The sequence below is a fragment of the Brassica oleracea genome, chromosome C2 (assembly GCF_000695525.1).
Source record: "Brassica oleracea var. oleracea cultivar TO1000 chromosome C2, BOL, whole genome shotgun sequence".
NCBI lineage: Eukaryota > Viridiplantae > Streptophyta > Magnoliopsida > Brassicales > Brassicaceae > Brassica > Brassica oleracea.
In genome coordinates, this window is record NC_027749.1 from 41,126,509 (window position 1) to 41,137,223 (window position 10,715).

The following is a 10,715-nucleotide window of genomic DNA, read 5'->3' on the forward strand; positions in this document are numbered from 1 at the left end:
TCGTATTCCTTGTAAAATAACACGCAGAATCAACATTTTATCTAAATTAGGTACATATACAACCGTTGGAAAACTCACCTCAGAGTTTACTATAGCTAATGATTTTGAAATTCCTTGGGGTCTTAAGTATTATTACATTTTTAATATGATATTTGCAAACGAGATCAAAGAAGATGCACTTTCTGACTTCTCAATTAAACTCAAAGAAGATGCATGTCTTAAGTATTGTCTGTGCATTATATTTATAAATAGACCATGATTATGAGGAGACAATTCAAGTTCAAATCTAGAAGACAATCTTATACTAAACGGACAAAGCCCACCTATAAGTGAAGATAGGCTCATGACTATACCAATCAAAAGAAACTACTAATGTTTTTTTTTTTGTAAAGATGTACGTGACGATGTGGCTGTGTATGAGCTTATAGGGTATATTAGTTTTCTGGAGCGAATATGTTTTAAGAAAAGTATCAAGCTGCTCCTCCAGATTCTGGAGCTCCTTTTAGACTAATTAATTCCAAATCTTGTGCCACATAATGTGTGTAGCTGATCCATACCATCCTCTCTTTTGTTAATTCCCAAGGTTAAGTAATAAAATTAGAATATTATTATTCATAGATGTTTATTCATAAAATTTATCAGTACTTTTCGTTCCTCTACCAAAGCTCAGTCTTAGGCTCAAGCCTCCTATGTTCCATTGACTACTTCATCTGTGTCTACACAATTAATTTTCATTATACATTTTGTTAGTAAGTTAAAAACACATTCAAGATATTGGGCATATATATGCTTGACAGAGATTTGGAGATTATTAAACATACATTAACATGGGAATTAGGAGATTTTAGTTGTTTCTCGGCTCAAGAGTACCTCTCATAGCATTGTAGAAACATGGTGAATAGTCTTTTTTCAAAATAAGATTTGTCTCACCAACTGCTCTAAAACTTTTATTTGCTACACCATTTGTCTATTGTATCGTTAAGATCAAATATGCTTGTTGACGTAAACTTTCAAGAGATAAGAACACATACCCACGGTACCCACCTGTAGCCACAACCCTTTCTCTCTTCTTGGTGAGAAGAGCATCTGTATATGAAATGATTTTCAATAGAATTGAGTAGAGTTGGAGCAAGTAAGAAGATTACAACACTGTCAGATTCGCTGCTCAATTTTGAAAGGTGACAGCTTGGTAGAATCCCGTAGAAATGGAACCTCGAACCGGTTAGTCAGAAGAGAAATCAATTTACCATCAGGATCGAAAGTGCTAAAATGAAATTACAGCTTTACCCTTAAGAAATTAAAGCTTTACCATTCTAACTTGATCTCTTCTCAAGTTTTTGTGTGACTGATCTCTCTCTTTTCAACCCAGAATCTGCTGAATATGGTAACAACTGGTAAAGAACGTGTATAGTCTCATTCACTCAAAGCTATATCAATCAAGAGAGTGTGTATCGCCTCTGTGTGAGTAGTTAAAACGAATTGATATCATCTTAGAAGTCTATCACATCTGTGTGAGTAGTTATATTTTGTTTTGATGGGTGTAATGAAAGAACATGTTGTTTGGTTTATGTTACCATGTTTTTTTTTCCAAACTCTGTTTTTGTAAAGAAAAACAGAGTGTTTGTAATAAGTTTCATCAGAATTTTGATCTCGGAAAATACCCGGACAAAATGATACCGACAATCTACCAAGAATATTATCCATCGGTAACTTTCTAAGGATTTGACGACATATCCAATTCTCCGAGAGTCAAAGTCCGATTACTTGATATTTTTAGGAACATCATCGGAAACTGCCCACTCCGACTTCAACTTTACGAGAATTGTGTTCGTCGAGTATGAGGCCTTTTCATTGTAGTGATATCAAATAACTTATATGTGTGAGAAATCCTTCATATAAAATAAAATTTTATTCGATCTATATTCTTAAGCATACACATAACTCTTTCTGAATACATGTTATTAATATCAATGAAAAAATCTTCCCACGATAGTAAAAACAAGAAATGTGCATATGTTTATGATACTAGGCATTAAGGATTACAAGTACATAAGCCATTCACACACTTATTAGATAACGATTATTGCATAGCAATCTTGTGTCACCCTGCACGGCTGACCATGAATGGTACACATGTGCATTGATTGTGTACGCATCGTTCTATCTGCCCAGTCTTGCAAGATGTATTTGGGCAATCTTTTGAATCTATGCAATGATGAGTTTTCGCTGTCGAAACACTCACTATTGTTGCACCTAATTAAGCACATTGATACCAAAAAAAAAATTCAGAAATAAATATTTCCTAATTAAATTTCGAGTTTAAATACGCTTTGGAAAAGGCTTATTAGAGAGACTAGGGAGACTTACAAGAAATAACGAGAGCAAGGAACAAGAAGAATATGATCTTTGATGCCATTCTTAATTGTGGTTAAACCAATAGACTTCTGATACTTAACAAGCCAATAGACCTGGTATTTATAGTATCTTCTAAATTCATATTTAGTATATATTTTATTCATTGACTCAAATATTTAATGATTTTTAACATTATGTATAAAATCTCTTATTTAAAAATATAATCTCTAACATAATCAAAATGAAGATTTATGTCCTTATTTAATTATATTTTAATTTTAATGATGATACATGTAAATCACACTGTTTTAATATGCAATCTTAATAATTTTAATGTCTATGAATATAGATTTTCATGCTGATTACATTCCAAAATAAGAGATTTTCTCTATAATGCTAAAAATGATTAAGGATTTGAGTCAATGAATAAAAAAATAATTCTGAAATTTAGAAGAGACTATAAATATTAGGTTTATTGGCTTGTTAAAGTATCAGAGGTCTATTGGTTATAGTCAATACATAATCAAAATGAACATATATGTTCATAAATAAAAAAAAATATCTTTTATATTAAATACATTTTTTTACGGATACTTAATCAGACAATTGTGTATATATATGAATTATTTTTTTTATTTGTAAAATATAGTTCTATTTTTATGAATTTTTATTATATCAGCTATCAAATTTAAAATGAATAAATTTTAATAAGGATAACAAAGATAAATGAATTACCTTTAATTTAGATAAGTTTTTATTTATAAAATATGTTCTTTTTTTTGAGTATTTAGGCTCCATATACATATAAAAAACCAACATTAGCTAACTATCCAAACACTATTTTAGACACTATTGACATTTTCATAATACAATATTACCCCTGTCCAAACAATCACTTTCTTTTTTTCTCTCTTCCGTGTCTTTATAAATTCCTCTGTCCAAACAATTTTATTCTTTCTATCATCTTCTTTCTTCTTTGTATATCTCTTTTGTATCTCCTCAAAATCTCTAAATATAGTTTATACTTTTTCAATGCTAAAAAATTCTTCTTGTTTTTTTAACAAACTTCCATCAGTGTAAATGAGTTTACATTATGTATGTTTCATTGTTATCGTATTGTGTTTACTATCTCCTCTAAAATAGTTTCAGAATATTGAATCGGTAAAATCATGTAACCAATTGTAATCTATTTAGAAGGTTTGGTTTTCTTGGAGTCCATGATTCAGTGGCATATATGGCGCATCCAACATCGCATAAGTGATGTGATGGTGATGAAAACGAGTTGTGGAGTAAAGTTAATATAGATTTGGTGATAGAAATGGAGTATGCAACGATTTAAAGTGATGATGAGATTGATTACAAATTTAAAGAATATACTTCTCTTCTCTCGTTCTATACTTTTATTTTAATGAAAGTTGAGAGTGAGAGGAAAATTTTACAGGAAGAAAAAGAAACAGATGAAAGAGATGAGAGAGAGAGAGAGAGAGAGAGAGAGAGAGAGAGAGAGAGAGAGGGGAGTGGAAAGATTGGGGCAGGGCTGGGCTGGGCAGGGGCACAATAATCATTTTGTGTGTACTTCGCTACAAGGAGTTTTATTTTACATACCCAAGTGGTAGTTCGTTAATATTGATCATTATTAGGTATATACAGCAAATAGCTCTTTTTTTCCATACTCTGTTTTTGTAAAGAAAAACAAAGTGTCTGTAATTTTCCAAGGATTTGACGACATATCCAATTCTCCAATGTCTGATGACTTGCTATTTCTAGGAATTGTGTTCTTCGGGTATGAGGCCTTTTCCTTGTAGTGATATCAAATAACTTATATGTGTGAGAAATCCTTCATTTTTATTTTTTTTGTAACACGTGAGAAATCCTTGATATAAAATAAAAAATTTATTCAATCTATTTATTTTTTAAACATACACATAACTCTTTCTGAATACATGTTATTAATATCAATGGGAAAATCTTCCCACGATAGTAAAAACAAGAAATTTGCATATGTTTATGATACTATGCATTAGTAATTACAAGTACAGAAGCCATCCACACACTTATTATTTCCCAAGCACATTGTTGCATCGCAGTCGTTTGTATTCCTGCATGGCTGACCATGAATTGGAGGTGCCGGAGCACATTTGCATTGATTGTCTACGCATTGTCCTCTCTCCCCAATCTTGCATAGTAATTTGATTGTGCAATCTCTAATTGTTGTGCAATGCTTAAACTGTCCACTCACCATCGTTGCACCTAATTAAGCACATTGATACAAAAAAAAAAAAGAATCAGAAACAAATATTTCATTCTTAAGTTTTTAATCAAAATACACTTAGGAAAAGGCTTGCTACAGAGATCAGAGAGACTTACAAGCGAAAACAAGAGCAAGGAGCAAGAAGAACGTTATCTTTGATGTCATTCTTAATTGTGGTTATAACCAATAGATTTCTGATACTTAACAAACCAATACACCTGATATTTATAGTCTCTTCTGCAGAATTTAGTATATTTTTTATTCTTGACTCAAATATTTAATGACATTTAACATTATGTAGAAAATCTCTTATTTAAGAATATAATCTCTAAAGAAAGTAATCAAAATGAAGATTTATGTCTTTATTTAATTATATTTTAATTTTAATGATTATACATGTAAATCACACTGTTTTATTATGTAATCTTAATAATTTAATGTATATGGATATAGTCTTCATGCTGATTAAATTAAAAAATAAGAGATTTTATCTATAATGCTAAAAATAATTAAGGATTTGAGTCAATGAATAAAAAAATTAAATTATAAAATTAAGAAGAGACTATAAACAGGTTTATTGGCTTGTTAAAGTATCAGAGATCTATTGGTTATAGTCAATAGATATTTAAATGATATGTGCATAAATATTAAAATTATCTTTTTGATGATAATCATTATATCAGACTTTTTAGTATGTATTTTATTTTATTTAAATATATATAATATGATTTGTAAAAATACAAAGATCATTATATATTCTATAACGTAAATGAAAACACAGTCAACATAATTTAGTTAAAACAATAAATTTATTAAATATGTTTCATCCAAAATGTATATCATATTAGAGTAATATCCTACTTTAGTAATATGATTCAATATAAATAGTCTTTATAAGAAACAGGAAATAAAATTTCTCATATTATATACTATAAAAATTAATGAAAATAATAGATTTATTGCAATCATAAATTTAAATATAAAAAAATATTATTAAGTTTTATATTGAAGAGAAAGGTTGAACTAATACATATTACTAGGTGTTTTACCCGCGTATGCATACACAATCATTTTAGGGCTACTTACTCATATAAGAGTGTATACTAGGTTAAGATCTGCGCCTTGCGCGGAATAAATATTTTATATACAAATTATATTTATGTATTATTACTTATTTTATGTTTTTCTACTTATTTTGAAATATTAAAATAATAAATATATATTGAATAATTTAAAAATCAGTAACTTTTACGAATTTAGTTAAATTATGGTGCGCATATAAATCAAACGAACACTCTTGCTTTATGGTAAATAAAACAAAAAATCAATTTTATTCATTATATATTATATATAATTAAATTTAAATGATATTAAAGTAGATATATAATATATTTTTAATATGACTATTTATTAAATGAATTTTCTAATCATATGGTTTTATGATTGTCGGCATCTTTTTATAACAAAATTTTAAACCATTGATAAAATTTTTAATGTGGGATGTTTAATAGTTATAGTAATTTATAATTATTTTTAAAAATTGAATGCAAATTTCAAAATTAAAATATTAAGTTCTCAATATTTTTTCAATGCAAATATCAAAATATAAGTATGTATTATTATATGGTCTGTAGTTTAATTTAAATGAGATATATTATATATATAGTTTAATTTAAATGAGATATATATATATATATATATATAATCATTTGTATATTATTATAACAAAAAATTAAACCATTCATCACAAAATTTATGTGAAACTTTTAATAGTTTAGTAATTTATATTCGTTTTTAAAAATTCAAAATACAACATAACGAAAAAATCTAAATTTCCGCTATATAGTTAATATAAGTGTATAATTTATTTTAATAAAAAAATATTTAAATAAAAAAATAGAGGTTATACAAATTGTTAGCAAATCTTTATTATTGAAAATCATTAATTGTCTTATATATTTTAATCACATTAAGTAATTCTGTAGCTTTTATTTAACGAAAGAATGAAGAATAACTTTTTAAGATTAATAAGGGATTTTATATTAGTTTAATGAAACCTATAGATAGATCAACTTATTTTCCTATGGACTCTCAAAAATCGTTCTCATGACGACATGTGTCATATATTCAATGTTGTAATGTTTCTCTTTTAATATACAAGAGATATAGTAATTATTTTTCTTGTAAAATATATCTTAATTTTTTGGAAATTTTATTATATTACTTTATAAGAAATTATATGATTTAAATAAATATCTTTTATTAAGGATAATAAACACATATGAATTATCTTTGATTTTAAGTATGTTTTTATTTGTAATATAAATAAAATTCAGTTTTTATTATATTAATTTATAATCAATAATATGATTTAATAAAAAAATCTTATTAAGGATAACAAAAACATATGATTTTCTTTTATTATCAAATACTTTATGAATAGTTAATCAGATAATATAGTATATATATGAATTATTGTTTTGATCTGTAAAATATAATTCTGTTTTATGAATATGTATTATATTAATTTTTAATTTACTATATGATTTAAATGCATTACTTTTGATAAATATAACAAAGACAAATGAATTATTTTTTATTTTTATTTTCTTATTTACGGATTAATCAGATAATAGTGTATATATATATATATATATAAATGATTTCTTTCTATTTGTAAAATATATTTCTATAATTCATAAATTTTTATTATATTAATTGATAATCGATTATCAGATTTAAATGAATAAATCGTAATAAGGATATCAAAGATAAATGAATTATCTTACATTTTAAATATTTTTTTATCTGCTTTGTTTTTGGCCGATTTTTAATATATTAATTTATAATTAATTATCTGATTTAATGAATAAAATTTATTAATGATAACATAAACATATGAATTGTCTATTTTTTAAATACGTTTTCATATTTTTGTTGAATGTTTAAAGATATTAATTTATAATCAATCATCAAATTTTAAAAAATAAATCAAAATAATTCATTAAGAGTATCAATAATTTTAGTTGTTCTAGATTTTAAAGTGAGAGATTATAACTAATAAAAATTCAAAAATAATATAATATATGATGAAAACTAATAGGAAATATCTATAGTTTTATTAAACATTTTGGTAGTCAAAATTGTTTATTATTTAATCAAATAATCTTCAGTTAAGCTAAGTATATCATTACTGCATATGGAAGCCAGTCATCTTGGCTTCTCAACAAACCATTATGGGGAAAATTGTACAAAAATGTAGAAAACATTGGATGTACACACAAAATAATTTCAAGAACACGTATATTTTTATTAGAAATCTTCCAATTAATATATTACATATTGGGCTGATCCTGATTACATGACGATGTCACACACCACTCGACAAATCGACAAAGATCAATTCTAATCTACTCACCTTGCGTGAATCAACACTTGTTGATAACGTCTCTCAATTTACTCAGATATAAAATCCCAAATCATTTTTTTATTATCTAATATTTTATTTTCTATATTTTAGCATCAATAAATCTTTCAATTTGTGATCTAATAATTTTTTTTTAATGCTAATCACATTAACCAACCATCATCAATAAAAATCTTATACGTCACACATTTTTGGCGATATGAAGTGTATGTTACAAATCATCCTTCATGTATAACATAAATACACGAACCAATACTCCATCACCTACATAAACCTAAAAAGATTCAGTTTCTTGAGCTTATATTCTTCTTGATTTCATAAAATTTTAAAAATCAAGCTTCTAACCTTTACGCTCAACATGCATCACATATCCCATCAAAGTATTATATTGAACTTCCTTAATCAAGTATCACCAAATTAACAATCGTCTTATGCTTGAGTAGAAACTATGTGAAAGGATTCATAATACTCATTGGAACATCAACTCTTTCAATGTTTTCTAATCAATATCTTACATACTGGACTGATCCTAATTACATGACGATGTCACCAGTACCGTCCTGTAGATTTCGGTGGTTTAAAAGAAATTACTTAGAATAACTCTAATTAATCTAAAAATTACTAGAATGACTCATATTAAATTTTAATTATTGGACTAAAATGAGATACCAGCAAATTTACGAAAAGCCCATCTCTAACTTGGTTAACAATTATAAGTTTGCCATTATAGTAAGTTAAAAAATTGGAAAATATATGTTAAAATAATTAAAAAAAAACTTAATTAGAAAAGAAGGTGACGAAAAAGAAATTAGAAAGAGAGAAAATAGTTTGTCGAGTCTCTCTCATTACATCGACGAAACCGAAGGTGGATCCATGTCCGATTGAGAGTTGCCGTCGGTCCCTTTCCCACTCCGGCAACATCTCCTCCGTCACAGCCGTCGTTGATTTCGACACCTCCTCGCCAAGTGCCATCGTCCCTGTCGTGTAAACCCTAGGTCTGATTTGTCTTCCTTTTAAAATTGACGAAATTGAAACTGTAAGTGCTAAATCTATCCAATTCCAAAGTTGTTATCACACATTTTTAACATATATTGTTTGATTGAGCGTTTAGTTTCGAAAATCCTAAATCTCAATTTCAACATTTTTGTTCCGTAGTTAATTTGGTTATGACATATTGTTTGATTATTGTTTTATTGATCGTGAAAGTTTGTAGACTCTAATTCCTAGTATAGAGGTAATGAACTCTATATAAAGTCTAGAATCTTTTTAGTTGCTGCTCAAGCAGCTACTGTGAAATCTAGTTCTTGTAAAGTCATCATCTTTGAAAATTGATATAAAGTGATCCTGTTGTTACACGTCCCCGTAAAAAGTTGACTTAACCTTATACTCGTGAAGAAATGTTTGTTTAATACCTAGCTTGATGCATTTCATACATAACTTTGTTTTTTGTATCATTGATGTTTCGTGGTCTCTCTATATTAAGTTTGATCATGATCATATGAATCATTGTTCGTCTGATTTTGGTGTTTTGACACTCTGCAGACAGTTCATATCTGGGGGAGTTCTGAGGATTGGAAGTATGCATGTAGACATATATTGAAATATCACTCTGCAGAGGTAAGCATGAAATTGAAGAACTTAGGCGACAGTCGCATACAATTTTACTTGTAGTACTGCATTTGTTCTGTTATAACGTAAAAACAATGATGTCTTCTCAGGTGCGAGCTGTCACTGTCCATGCAACGAATAAATACTTTGTGTCTGCATCGCTTGACAGTTCGTGGTGCTTCTATGATATGTCCTCCGGTTTATGCTTTGCCCAGGTTCGCAAGAAGATGGGTTTGTTCTTGTTGATGTTTCATCTTCAAGGTATCATGGAGAAAGGCTCTTCTACAATTTGCATCTTGAAATGGGAAACATAAATAATCACGAACTGACGTGCGAAGAGATATGCCAGAGAATGTTATACTTGTATTAGGAATGTGGAAACTCGTTTCGATGATAATCTGTTCTTGTTTCTTTTAGTTATGTCATCCGTTTCTCAACATCTATCATTCATGTAGTCGAGTTGTTTCGTTTATTTTTCTTGAAGTCAGTGATCGATTATCACATTTACACGCTACTGAATATTGATTGATTACTATGAAATTCATGCTACCAATGAAAACTTTTACTTTTATCTATACTTGAGTGTTTGGTTGCCAAACTTTTTGTCGTCTTGTTTGTTTATGTATTTTTAATTATTTACATATTGTTCACAGTTAGTTGTGTATCGTGTATTACTATAATCAACAAAGACGAAAGTGGTCACTAGTATTATATAATGAATTGTCTGCATCCTTGACAGTTCGTTGTGCTAAGTATAGTATTTTCAATTAATTTTAGTATGTTGGATAATTCCAAGCTTGTGGAAACTTAACATATTATTAGATGTTTAATATGTTAAGATAAACACAATAAGGAAACCTAGAAATAGGAAAAGAAAGTTTCTATTTAGGTTAGGTTTGTGTTTTCCATATCCCACACGTTAAAGGGAATTGTCTTTCATATAAATATAGGTCTAATGGAGAGGTGTTCCATATGATCTGAGAGAAACATATTGAGAGCTTTAGTTTTGAGTAGTTTCTAAAGCTAATAAGAAAAGTTGTTCTTATAACTCTTTGTGTTTCTAAGAGATCTGAA

At 27.8% G+C, this 10,715-nt stretch overlaps 1 long non-coding RNA gene across 1 annotated transcript; it reads left to right on the plus strand.

Annotated features, from left to right (window-relative positions):
• The first annotated feature begins 8,965 nt into the window (after positions 1-8,965).
• LOC106326709 lies at positions 8,966-9,911 on the plus strand. Its single transcript, XR_001267308.1, has 3 exons — positions 8,966-9,028; positions 9,576-9,650; positions 9,752-9,911. It is a non-coding gene; the product is annotated as an uncharacterized LOC106326709 (long non-coding RNA).
• The last annotated feature ends 804 nt before the right edge of the window (positions 9,912-10,715 follow it).